This window comes from Coturnix japonica, chromosome 2, assembly GCF_054131305.1.
Source record: "Coturnix japonica strain WE chromosome 2, WE-NBRP24, whole genome shotgun sequence".
Classification (NCBI taxonomy): Eukaryota; Metazoa; Chordata; class Aves; order Galliformes; family Phasianidae; genus Coturnix; species Coturnix japonica.
In genome coordinates, this window is record NC_140664.1 from 52,418,242 (window position 1) to 52,431,687 (window position 13,446).

The following is a 13,446-nucleotide window of genomic DNA, read 5'->3' on the forward strand; positions in this document are numbered from 1 at the left end:
GACGCAACGCGGCGAATCTACGGCGCGCCACTTGTGACCAAGATCACCACAAGCGGAGGCGGACGGCTCCCCCCGCACGGTAAGCTCGGCCGGACGCCACGCGGCTGTTTCGCCTCCCCGCTCGGATACCCGGAGCGGGCGGTCGCCTCGGACTCTCTGTAGCGCCGCCCATGAGGGTATCGAGCCACTGTAGTCCTGCGGCCTGCTCGCCGTGTCCCCTCGGGCTTTTTGGGCCTCTCTGCTACCGTCGTTTTTTTTGCTCTTGGTGGGCGGGCTGCCAGCAGCTCTCGGCGGAGCCAATCCGCTCCAGCCTTCCTGCCTCGAGGCGCGCTGAGTGGCCGGGACCTCGGGGGCGGGACGAGCGTCCCGTGCTCCGATTGGCTGCAGCCCGAGCTGAGCCGCGGCTTTTTGCGCTCGGACGGCGGGTGGGGGGGACAGAGGAGGGCGGCGGGGGGAGAGAGCGGGGGGCGGCTGCTGCGGCTGCGGGTCGTTGGTCCCGCCGTCACGCGGGGCCGCTGCCGCCCATGGGCTACAACGGCCGCACGGCCACGGTTGGGCGCGTGCGTGGGCGCGGCTGGGTTCGGCTCTGCGCAGGCGCGAGGGGGTGGGCCTGCAGCGCCTCCCGCTGCCGGCTGCGGGGAGACCCGCTGTGCGATTGGAGTGTGTGCAGGGGGAAGCGGAGCGGGCTGAAGGCCAGTAGAGGAGCTGGGAGCGGCTATTGGCGGTCACGGGACTGTGTAGGAAACGTGCAGCACACCTGGTTAAGGACGCCGCTTTGCAACACTGGAGGCCCTGGGTTCGAATCCCCCTGTGGCGCAAGTGGTAGAAGTGCCGCTCTGCTACACAGAGGCTCGAATCCCGGGGGATGGACTCAATGATCTCTAAGGTCCCTTCCAACCCGCCCCAGACTGTGAGACTGTGACATGGGAGGGAGGGAGCGCTCCCATTGCAATTAGCAGTTGCATGTATATAGTTTGCAATAAAAACGTTGTGTGCACATAACCGGTCTTACTGTGACACCAGTTGGTTGTTCATAGGACATCCTGCCAAAGCGCTGAGGTTCCTGTTTGCAGCTCATAAGTGTTTCCGGGCCCAGATTGCCAGAACTGTGTAAGACCAGAGTGGTTTAATCTTAGGCCTGCAGCCTTCCCACTGAATGTCAGTATAGCATTAAACACATTCTTAAAAACATAAAAATGCAGCTATTTTTCTTGTGAAGTTTAATTTTTTTTTTTTTGTCTTATTGGACTACGCTAAAACAGAGGATCAAATTATCAGCCATACGAGGAGAGGCTGAGGAATCTGGGGCTGTTTAGTCTGGGGAAAAGGAGGCTGAGGGGAGACCTTATTGCCCTCTTCCAGTACCTGAAAGTTTCATACAGTGAGAGTGGGGCAGGTCTCTTCTCACTGGTGACAAGTGACAGGACAAGGGGAAATGGCCTCAAGTTGCACCAGGGCAAGTTTAGGTTGGATATTAGGAAGAACTTCTTTACAGAATGGGTAGTTAGGTACTGGAATAGGCTCCCCAGGGAGGTGGTTGAATCGCCATCCCTGGATGTGTTTAAGAGCTGTTTGGATGTGGTGCTCAGGGATATGATTTAGCAGAGGGTTTTTATAGTTAGGGTTCTGGCTAGGCTGCGGTTGGACTTGATGATCTTTAAGGTATTTTCTAACCTGGCTAATTCTATGATTCTATGATTCTAACAGTCTATTAGCATGTATGCATAAAACCAGTAAAGAAGCAAAAAGTATGGAAGCGTGATTTCAAGTTTCTCATCTGCAGAACTTCCACAGGTGTCTTTTGCTTTGCAGACAGAAGTTGTGCCTACCTTGCTGCTCAGGAACTGTAGATTGTGGTGATATTGTTTCTGGCCGGTGCTGTTTCTGCTATGTGCCAGCCAAGGAAATGTACTTACAGAACAGAGTATAGCACATTCTGTGCGTTTACTATAGAGATGTCTGGAGGTTTTCCATTCTTTTCAGCAATACAGCTAGAGAAGGAATATTTTTCAGTCAGGATTCTGTCATATGTAGTGCAATGTCCAAACACTGAGATTAATGCAAGCACACATAGCTCTACTTAATTCTGTTTGAAGCTGTGTCACGTTACAAAAAGAAATGTTGTGGTATGAAAAGTTTCTGGCCTCCTGAGAGGAAAAAGCATGGATTCTTGCTGAATTCTGAGACAACTCACATGTACCATCACGGAACTATTCATTACCATTGAATCCATTGCTTATTTTGGCTTTGGTACTTAATGAAGGGAGTCACTGAGACAACACCACCCATTTGAATGACTAAATGAGTGTCATAGAATCATAGAATTACCCAGGTTGGAAAAGACCTTGAAGATCATCAAGTCCAACCGCAGCCTAACCAGTACCCTAACTCTAAAAACCCTACATGGAGCATGTTACACTTGGTCTTGTTGAACCTCATTAAGTTCACTTTGTGGGCCTACTTTACGAGCCTGTCCATAACCCTTTACTGTGTCAGCTGTACCGCTCAGCTTGGTGTCATCAGTAAACCTGCTGAGGGTACACTCAGTCCCACTGTTCATGTTATTGATAGGGTTGTTGATGAACAGCAGATCAAAACAGACCCCTGAGGGACCCCGCCCATTATCAGCCTCAACCCTCTGGCTGTGACTATCCAACCAATTAGTTATCCACTGAAATAACCCCAAGTTCATTTAGAAGCAGTCAGTTGTGGTGTCCTAAAAGGAAAATGTTTGGGGCTGCTTTCCACTGCTGCTTTAACAGAGTTGTTGATTGCTCATATATATATATATGTATATATATATACATATATATATGTATGTGTATACACACACACACATATGTGTGTATGTATGTATATATATAAATATATGCCATTGTTCTCCCATAGGATGATCTTTTCTCTGGGTATTCTGGCTACTACTGAACTGCTGTCTGTAACTTCCTGGCTTATATTTAACTGGGCTGGGAGGTTGCAGATGTTCTCAGTTTTCTTTGATCTGTAACAGTACAAGAATAAATTTTAATTGCCTCTGCGTTTCCTAAGTTTAAAATTCACTTTGCTTGGGTTTGAAGGGCCCTCAAAGCCCACCCATCCCTACCCCGTGCCATGGGCAGGTCTGTCCCCCACCAGCTCAGCAGCCCAGGGCCCCATCCAACCTGGCCTTCAGCGCCTTCAGGGATGGGGCACCACAGCTTCTCTGGGCAGCTGTGCCAGGGCCTCACTGCCCTCTGAGCAAAGAATTTCTCCTTTAGTTCTAATCAAAGCATACCCTTTTTAGTTTAAAGCTTCCTTGTTGTATCATTACACTCCCCAGCAGAGCCCCTCCCCAGCTTTGCTTCAGGTAGTATAAGCTCTCCCTGGAGCCTTCTCTTCTCTGGGCTGAACAGCCCCAGCTCTTTCAGCCTGTACCCAGAGGAGAAAACATTTAAGTTGTAAGGAGTGTGTGTGGCATTTGTAACAGACATGAAGGGGTTATGTGAGACAGTTAAGTTATGCACTATTCCAATGTCTAGATCTCAGCATATGCACCTTTACAGATGGCTTTTTTTTTTTTTTTTTTTGCTACAGATGCATATAGATACTTCCCTGTCTGATATTTCTTTGTTTCACTGTAGTTAAAAATAAATTCTCTCGCTGTGCTTTGCCCCATTTTTGACATTTCAGAAGTCTGTGTCAAAGTATAGATACAAAGGTATTTAAATGTTAAAATTCATTGCAATTATCCGATCTTATCCGTTCTGTGACTCCTTAAACTAATACAAACTCATTGATTTACTTATAAATCACTGTTATGTGTGATATTTTTGGAATCTATACAGCAGTGTGCAATAAAATACATTATTAGGAAACATTTAAGCAAGAAAGTTAAAAGCATGGGATCTTCAAAAGAATTCTGATTAAAACAAAGAAACAAATAGCTTGTGTGCCATTTAGGCTGCCTTAACGCTCCAGCATGGCTCTGTATCTTTTGTTACGCGAGGCAGATTTTTATGTTTGGACTTGCTCTTTATTCTGCTCATTTCTACCCAGTGTGGGTTAGTGGTTGCTTTATTTACTTCTGGTAAGTCATCAGAATGTTTGCTGTAGAGGCACGAGCTAAGCCACCCAAGAGCTGGTTTTAAGACACGCCTTGGCAGGATGAAGCCTGCTGTGCCATCTGCTGAGGGAGGTGCATAACAAGTTGGCACCTCCTGCTTTTGTGCTTGAGGAAAAGCAGAGCAGGGGTGACCTCCCTGTATTGGCTTTCTGCAGAAAACATCACGCTGCTCCAACGTGCTGCCTGGCATCTGTTCCCTGTGGGCAGGTTGGGTGTTCCTAACAGTCACCACCTTGGCTGTAACGTGTGTGCGCTCTAAGAGAGACACACATTCTGCACGCCCTGAGCTTGCCAGAAGTGGCAGAGTCCACCTGATTGTACTGTATGTGTCCTTGGTCGTTGCAGGGGAGTTGGACTAGATGACCTCTCTAAGGGTCCCTTCCAACTCAAACAATTCTATGATTTGGGGAGGTGTGGTTGGAAAGCTCCCAGATGGAAAGGGACCTTGGTGTGCTGATGGACAGTCGGCTGAATATGAGCTAGCAGTGTGCCCAGGTGGCCAAGAGGGCCAATGGCATCCTGGCTTGTGTCAGGAATGGTGTGGTGAGCAGGACTAGCGAAGTCATCCTGCCCCTGTACTTGGCATTGGTGAGGCCTCACCTCGAGTACTGTGTTTTGGGCACCTCAGCACGGGAAAGACATGGAGGTACTGGAGCAGGTCCAGAGAAGGGCAGTGAGGCTCGTGAAGGGCTTGGAGAATCAGCCCTATGAGAAGAGGCAAAGGAAGCTGGGGCTGTTTAGTCTGGGGAAAAGGAGGCTGAGGGGAGACCTGATCACCCTCCTCCAGTACCTGAAAGGTGCTTACAGTGAGAGTGGGGCAGGTCTCTTCTCACTAGTGACAAGTGACAGGACGAGGGGAAATGGCCTCAAGTTGCGCCAGGGCAAATTTAGGTTGGATATTAGGAAGAGCTTCTTTACAGAAAGGGTAGTTGGGTACTGGAATAGGCTCCCCAGGGAGGTGGTTGAGTCACCATCCCTGGATGTGTTTAAGAGCCGTTTGGATGTGGTACTCAGGGGTATGATTTAGTGTAGGGTTGTCAGAGTTAGGGTTCTGGTTAGGCTGCAGTTGGACTTGATGATCTTTGAGGTCTTTTCCAACCTGGGTAATTCTATGATTCTTTGATTTACTGCTTGTGTTCTGCACTTGTGTAGCAAGTTCTTGTGCAGGTGAGCACCGTGTGCTGTGTGCAGTGAGCTCAGTGCTTCTGAGGAGCAGGCATTGACTTCCACTTGATGCACAGCAAGTGTGCACATCTTTCTCCCCGAGAAACACGGCATGGAAATGCAGCACTCTTGCCCTTTGCGGTTCCTTTGTCTGCTAATGAGAAGAAGGAATGCCTGTTGCAGGCCTGTCTTCCACTGTGTGTTTAGGTGAGATACAGTATGTGATATTTCAGATGGATTGTTCTTGGGAAAAAGATAGCGAATTCCATGAATTCAGTAAAGGAAAGTGATTGCTTCCTTCTTGTTCCTCGCTATGTAACACACCTTCTGCAGGTGAGTCTTGACGTTGGATTTGAGACACTGGATGTGCAAGAAGGACAGCAGAGATCCCACAGAATCACAGAATTGTAGGGGTTGGAAGGGACCTCTAGAGATCATCGAGTCCAACCCCCCTGCCAAAGCAGGCTCCCTACACCACGTCACACAGGCAGGCGTCCAGGCGGGTCTTGAATATCTCCAGAGGAGACTACACCACCTCCCTGGGCAGCCTGTTCCAGTGCTTTTTTTTGGTTAGATTTGTTACTTTTGTCTTCAGCTCCAGTTTTCAATGCCCATGCAATCAATGCTGTTCTGGACAGCTGTTCGTCACATGTTCCACATGCAAAACAAATGTGGATCTATCTTACTCTTTAAAAGGAAGGGGTTCTCACTTTACTTCATATAAATTATTAGCAGGATATACATTTCCAAAAAGCCAAAATGGAACAGTAAAAATTCTAAAGAGAATCCACAAGGGTTTGTTTTAATTCATAAAGGAGGTTCAGGTTGCACATACAGAAACATTCCTTCTCATAAATAGTGGTGAGGCAGTGGCACAGGCTGCCCAGGGAGGTGGGGGAGTCACCATCCCTGTGGGCATTCAAGAACGTGTGGATGTGGCACTGAGGGATGTGAGCAGTGAGAAGATACTGGTGGAAGGCAAAGAGCTGGACTAAATAATCCTGGAAGTATTTTCCAACCTTGGTGATTCTGTGATAACGTAAGCTGCAGCTTCTTTGTTGATTTTGGCAGCAGCAGATTAAAGTGCATTGGATAGTCAGGATTACTAGTTTAGCACATGTATCCTGTACTGGGCACTGCCTGATTGTTGTAAGTCAAAGCTATTTTTTTCTTTGGACTGGATCCAGTGGTAGCATAATATCTAAGTTCAAAGATATGCTGCATAAAAATGTTTTATGGATGTTTTCTTCAAGATCTGCCAACTTATTTTCTATTGTTTTCAGTTCTATTGGTATAACAATGGAATGATTTGAATTGCGTTTGTGTTTTTTCTCTCCCTGTTGTTCAAATTTTCATTTTAAATTATTTACAAGTCTGAGACTTGAAGATGAGAGCCTAATGAATGCTTTTAAAAATAAAACCTTCTTCTTTAAGCATGTTATGCTTCATGTTTTGAATTTATAACACAAGCCTTAATGAATAGTTTCCTAGTTACTCTCATCTTAGAATTTATGAGCTGTCCTATTTACAAGTTTTACCTATACAATGGAAAGATAATTCCTATTTATCTTAAATGAAAAGAACTCTTCTTGTTAACAAGCTTAAACTGCTAATTAGGGGTAATATAGCAATAAATACTGTGTCAAACCTTTTAACAGTGAGAAGATGCAATAGTATTTGGGCCTTTTCCTGCCGCTTTCTGCATAGGAAAAGAGTGTTATGTTTTTTTCTGAGATATCATTTACATATGAGGTTAATAAAAGGTATCTTAGGGAAAGACAGCAGCGTATAAGACTTGCCCTTACAGGTTGCAGATTTATTTATGTCCCAGGTTTAGGATGACATGTTGTTGCTCACATAGTGCAGTGTTGGTTACTGCTGTTCATCCTTGAGAAGTATGGAAGATGCCTGAAGTCTTCATGTACGTGTGCGTGTGATGTTCTGTTAGCAGTTAAGATTTCCTGCTCAAAAATATAGTATGTTTGGCCATAGTTGTTTTGAATGTACATTAATGTAATTTAATCAGGAAGGAAAGAAAACCTTGGACTAGAATTTTATGTCATTTACTTGAATATAAATCGGGGTATCTCCATTCAGTTTAACAGAATTTTTTCAATTTGCGTCAAAATGATGAAAATCAGGACCTGACACAAGCTCTCCATCTCACAGTTTGTGTCTAGAAAAACAAAGAAATAAAATCAGACTTTTTTGACCCAAGAAACCTCTGAGTTTGGTTTTAGAGCAGCGGTTTTATAATGTAGTGTTTTGTTCTGACACTGTGAGCTTTGCAGGTATAAGAAAAAGTATCTGTTATTATTGCTTGTGATTAGACTTCTGTTGTCAAAGCTCCAGATTTGTGAATTTGGCAGCTGTTCTAAATTTAGGTAGCTTGAAACCCCGTGAGTAGTATTTTCATGGCCTTCTTTGTGTGCGCCTCTGATGATATGTGCAGGAGGCCTAGTTGGTTTGCTCACTGTTTGATTTTCTTTGCGTCACCCAGAGGACGTGCAGTAGGGATGGTGAAACAAGGAAGGAAGGAGAGGAAGGGGCTGAAGAGAGGGGGTGTGTAGATTGGGCTTTGGAGACGTCTCTTCTGCTGCTCCAGAGTGGGTGTCTGGTAGGACAAAAGGAGCAACTTCTCTTGGAACTCAGGAATCCCTCTTGGGCACAAGATTGTTAGGCATGATAGTTGTTTGGAGAGGAAAAGGAAACAACTGAGAATGCATTTTACTGGCTCTGTTTGGGCTGCTCAGTTTTCATTTCCATGTGACAAAAAATACATAGCTTTGCTGGTGGAGGCTGACTTGAAGGAATCCCTTCTTGTTATCATCATTATGGTTTTTGGTGTTACTGTTATCAATACTTTATGTTCTGTGGTAGAGCGTTGACTAACTGTTGACTTTTTTTTTTGACCAAAGAAAATGTGTATGTTTGTATTTTGTATGCAAAGGGTAAATACCTTTCACAAGGGATACCCTGCTTGGGGCTGATTTCTTAGGAGGAGGAGACGAAGGCATGTGGGTGGAAGTAATACATAGGGCCACTGCTACAGAAGGAGAGGTGGGCAAGCTTTCAGGCACACATGCCTTTCTTCTAGCCCGCTACTGTTACAAAGATAATTAAAAATGTACTTGATATCTCTGAAATTTTATATAGATGTTGTACGGAAATACAGACATATAGGGAATAGGACTATTTATGAGGTCAAGTATTATTTGTTGGTTATAAGTGTGCAGCAGTCTAAAGGTTTGTAATGGCAGAGTTTTGGATAACATCTTAAGCCTATTAGAGTTCATCACCTCTCTTCTCACTAGTGACAAATGACAGGACGAGGGGAAATGGCCTCAAGTTGCGCCAGGGCAAGTTTAGGTTGGATATTAGGAAGAACTTCTTTACAGAAAGGGTAGTTAGGTACTGGAATAGGCACCCCAGGGAGGTGGTTGAATTGCCATCCCTGGTTGTGTTTAAGAGCTGTTTGGATGTGGTACTCAGGGATATGATATAGTGTAGGGTTTTTATAGTTAAGGTACCGTGGTTAGACTGCGGTTGGACTTGATGATCTTTAAGGTCTTTTCTAACCTGGGTAATTCTATGATTCTATGATTCTATGATCTTATCTAACTGAGTGTGCTAAGAGAACTGCAGTCGATGTCACTGTAGCCATGGTTTCACTTGGATCATTTATTTATTTTTTTAAAGTTATTTTTCATTGTAAATTATGTTTCAAAACTCAGTGGTCTCTGTATCGGAAGAGGTGAAATACATCATATAGATAGTTAAATTTTGTTTGAAGAAAACACCTAGAGAGCACAGAAAGAAAAAAAAACCAACACTATATTTCCTGAAATAACATTGCAGTAGGATTTTTGCTTGATAAAAGAAGATGTTGAGAGTGCTGGAATTGTCTAAACCATCAGAATTGCCAAGCATAAATAATTACATAATTTCACACTTTCCAGTGAAGTCAGACCCTGATTAAGAAGTTGACAGCCTGAGAGAGCCCGCTTTTGGCAGTGATGTCTGTATTCCCTAAAGTTGTAATGACTGAATTCAGGGAAACAGAGTAAGACTTAAACCATTTGCTTTGAACCCTTGTTGACAAATGGAGAATATTCTTTTTCATAAGGAAGTTTTCATACTTTAAGTATCTAGATATTTCAGCTTCTCCACTTTCAGCTGGTGTATATTCTGCTGATGCCAGGTCTTCTTGCAATCTCGGTCCTTGCTCTCTTTCAGTATGTTTGATATTCATATTTCTTTTATATTCCTTCTTCCTTGCTGTGCTTTTTTTCTTCCTTTTCTTAAACAAATAGACAATATGGTAATATGAACTCTAATAGGAAAAAAGCATTGTTTAACTCAGTTGGGGTACTACTAATCCAGTCACCAAATGTAACCATAACACAGCATGCATTTTAATTATTAAGTATAATGGAAACTTTGCATTTTAAATCTTGAGCTATAAACCACTTTTTGTTTGAAAATGCACACTTCAGCACCATGATTTTAGCTCATAGTCTGCTGCAGGGCAGCATTCTTTGATCAGTTATTGGAAGCTGAAGATTGGTGGCATTCAGTGCTTGTGGTAATTTTGAGAATACATACAGGAGTCATAGAATCATAGAATTACCCAGGTTGGAAAAGACCTCAAAGATCATCAAGTCCAACCACAGCCTAACCATAGTACCCTAACTCTAAAAACCCTCCACTAAATCATATCCCTGAGCACCACATCCAAACGGCTCTTAAACACAACCAGGGATGGAGATTCAACCACCTCCTTGGGAAGCCTGTTCCAGTACCTAACTACCCTTTCTGTGAAGAAGTTCTTCCTAATATCCAATGTAAACTTGCCCTGGCGCAACTTGAGGCCATTTCCCCTTGTCCTGTCATTAGTGAGAAGAGACCTGCCCAGCTCTCACTGTAAGAGCCTTTCAGGTACTGGAAGAGGGCGATAAGGTCTCCCCTCAGCCTCAGTCTAGTCACTGCAGGTCAGCCTGAAGCTCGGTCCTGTTTATGTTTAATTATTTAGCGAGGTGGCTGGATAAAGCAATGCAACAATGTGTATGGAGTGCTGCTATGCCAATAATTCCAAATAAGGAAAATTTAAAACATTTTCAAGACTAACAGTCCCTCAGATTCCAGTACTTTGTAAAGTACGCTTTAGAATTAAATGACATATTGTTGAGTTTTTTCTTTTATTTATGTATTTGTTTGAATAGCTTGACAGAGTGCTCCTAATGCACTTTCACTGTCTTGCTACTAAGAAATGCTGAAGGGTAGAGCATCTACTTTGTGTTTGCTCATATTTGGTCAATACCTTCTTGAAATGAATACTTTTTTTCTATTAATTCTGAGAATAAATATGTACAATAAATTCTAACATAAATACCCTTAGTGTCTGTGCTTTTTAGCATGAAAAGTAATAATACTCTTAGAGGGAATGTGGATTTTAGTGAATCATCATGGCAACTTAATAATCTGTACGTGAGATGTGCACGCTTGGAGCTCTCACAGAATCACAGATCACAGAATCACAGAATGACCCGGATTGGAAGGGGCCTCAAGGATCATGTAGTTCCAACCCCCCTGCCTGGCAGGGCCACCAAACATACACCTTTACTAGATCAGGTTGTCCAGGGCCCCGTCCAACCTGGCCTTGAACACCTCCAAGGACGGGGCATCCACAACCTCCCTGGGCAGCCTGTTCCAGGGCCTAACCACTCTCCTAGTGAAGAACTTCCCCCTAACATCCAACCTAAATCTTCCCTCTTTTAACTTAAAACCATTTCCCCTAGTCCTGCTATTGTCAGCCCTTTCGAAGAGTTTACTCCCCTCCTGGGTGTAGGTTCCCTTCAGGTATTGAAAGGCTGCAATGAGGTCACCCCGCAGCTCTGCTGTGTCTTCAGGAGATAAAGACATAACGTTATCGAGCTGCTCCCTTTGGCTTGGCAGGGGCCTTGCTAGGTGCCTTCTTCTGGATACCAGGATGTGTTCATCAGCTGGCATGTCAAGCTGCAGGACCAAAGCTCTCCAGATTTGTGAGCGCTAAAGAGTGTGCTAGTAGCAGAGCTAGTGTTAGCTCTTCCTTTTGCTGAGGTTACCTGATACAAGAGTTGCGCAGTGGTAGAAGTGCCGCTTGCAACACTGGAGACCCAGGTTCGAATCCCCCCTGTGGCGCAAGTGGTAGAAGTGCCGCTCTGCTACACAGAGGCTCGAATCCTGGGGGTTGGACTCGATCATCTCTAAGGTCCCTTCCAACCCGCACGAGACTGTGAGACTGTGAGAGCTCTGCTTTCCTGAGTTCAGCGCTGTGCTCACTGTCTTTCTCCTCCACCTGGAGGAGCTGTGCCATGTGATATCATTAGATCCTTAACATTCTTACCTTGTAGTTCTTTTTGCTCGTGTATCACTTCTGAGTGTCTGGCAGAAGTATGTGGAGATAATACTTTTCTACCACATTTTTATATATAAATATTTCAGAAACATCTTCCACTGTCCGTGTGCAGATAATTTGAAATTAGCAGAGCATCTTCTCTTTCCAAATGTTTTTAAATGTACCTAATCTCCCCTAGTATTTTTTCTTAGGAATGTTGTTTCCTTTTATTTGAAAGAATAGTCTGACCCAGTTCTTCCTACGCCGTGAATTCTTTGCCTCTTCCTTTGTTCAGTTGGACAGTTGTAAGATGTGGAAGTTAATCTGGGTCAGTAATTTTTATTTCCAGTCCTCTGAGGAAACAGAGGTGACAGAGGAAGCAGAAGACACCTCCTTGGTGAGTGTAACGAAAGGGAAAGGTCTCTGCTTCTCCCTCTTCCTTTAGTGATTCTCCTCTTACCTGTGGATAAAGCAAATGTTGATAAACATGTGTAGACCCTGTCTGTATTTTGCTATCTTTTTGGACTTAATGATATCTTGTATTAGTAGTTTTGCGTAAAGCAAGAAGTATCAAATCATACAGTTCAAAATAGCAATTCACCGTAGAGTTAGAATGAATTTAAACCAAAAAATGGCAAGAAAGCATTGTCCTTAAGGCAGCTGTCTGAACCCCTCCTTACAAAAGGCTTTGTTTTGGACCACGACCACCTCCAAACTGCAGAGGCCCAGTGACTTTCTAAACATACTGTTCATGTTCCAGGCAGCAAAGCACTTGTATTGCCCTAACAAGTTAGTTAAAGAATCACTAGGTGCGAGCCTTCGCTGTTGAATAAAGTCAGCTAGGGGCTGCATGATGGCTGGAGCCCTGGCTGAGCACAGTGGGCAGGGTGCTCCTAGGGGCTTTGGGGTGAGCCCAAGGCTTCTCAGCCTACCAAGGCCCCTCCTCTGCCCTTCCCTTCAGGGCACTTTGATGTGAAGGCAGCATGCAGAGCAGCTGGGGGGCTGCACGGCCCTTTCTTGTCTGTTATCCGCACCTGAGCCTAAAAGTTCCTACTCTGATTGCTTTTCTTCTTCTCTCCATCACTTTCTCATCTTGCTCCTGGGATGTCTTTCTTTATTTATTTTTTAAATTTGTAAAAGGCAAAGTGTACCAACTCTAAGTGTGAAGTGAGTTTTTACAGCCCGGTTGTAAATTTCGAAAACTAAGGGGTTTATAATGGAAATGCTTAGAGAGGAGAGGGGAGGGCATGCTATAATACATATGTAACCTTCTTTCCCTCTCTTTAGTGAATAGACCGTTTAAACTAAATTAAGTAAAGGATATAAATTCTGTTGTTTCAGTTTTTAATATTTCATGGCTGATTTTATAGATAAAAATTACATTTAACAGTAAATATGAAGAAAAATTTATACAGCCTGTTCTAGTTTGATATGGAACAGCAAATCCCATTTCTCTGTAGCTGTAAAGAAAATTCATTATAATGACTTTAGTTGTAAGAGATGGCTTCATTGTGATTAGTTACACTGATAATAAAACAACCTTTTTACCAATGGCACAAGATACATGGGATCTCATGTGTCTGCCTTTTAATAGCCTTGAATTTGTGTATTTGCTATCTTTATTCTGTAGTCCCTTTTTCTTTTATAATTGGGCTCTTTAAAACTCTGCAGGTTATTAAAAATAGGCTAATGTCACTTAATTTTTCATTCTTAATTGAGTCTTCTAAATAAGAACTAATTTTGATAACAAAAACATATTTTTGTATCACTGTTTTCAATTGTGAGTAACAATTTTAGGAGTTAAAAT

General features: G+C 43.7%; 1 protein-coding gene across 13 annotated transcripts in view; it reads left to right on the forward strand.

Annotated features, from left to right (window-relative positions):
• Positions 1 to 13,446, forward strand: part of ZNF407 (zinc finger protein 407) — a 329,424-nt gene continuing 315,978 nt past the window's right edge. For all 13 annotated transcript variants that reach the window (XR_014943441.1, XR_014943442.1, XM_015855154.2 and 10 more), the window contains exon 1: positions 1 to 79. The gene's annotated coding sequence lies outside the window, so the exon portion shown is untranslated. The remainder of the gene's footprint in view (positions 80 to 13,446) is intronic.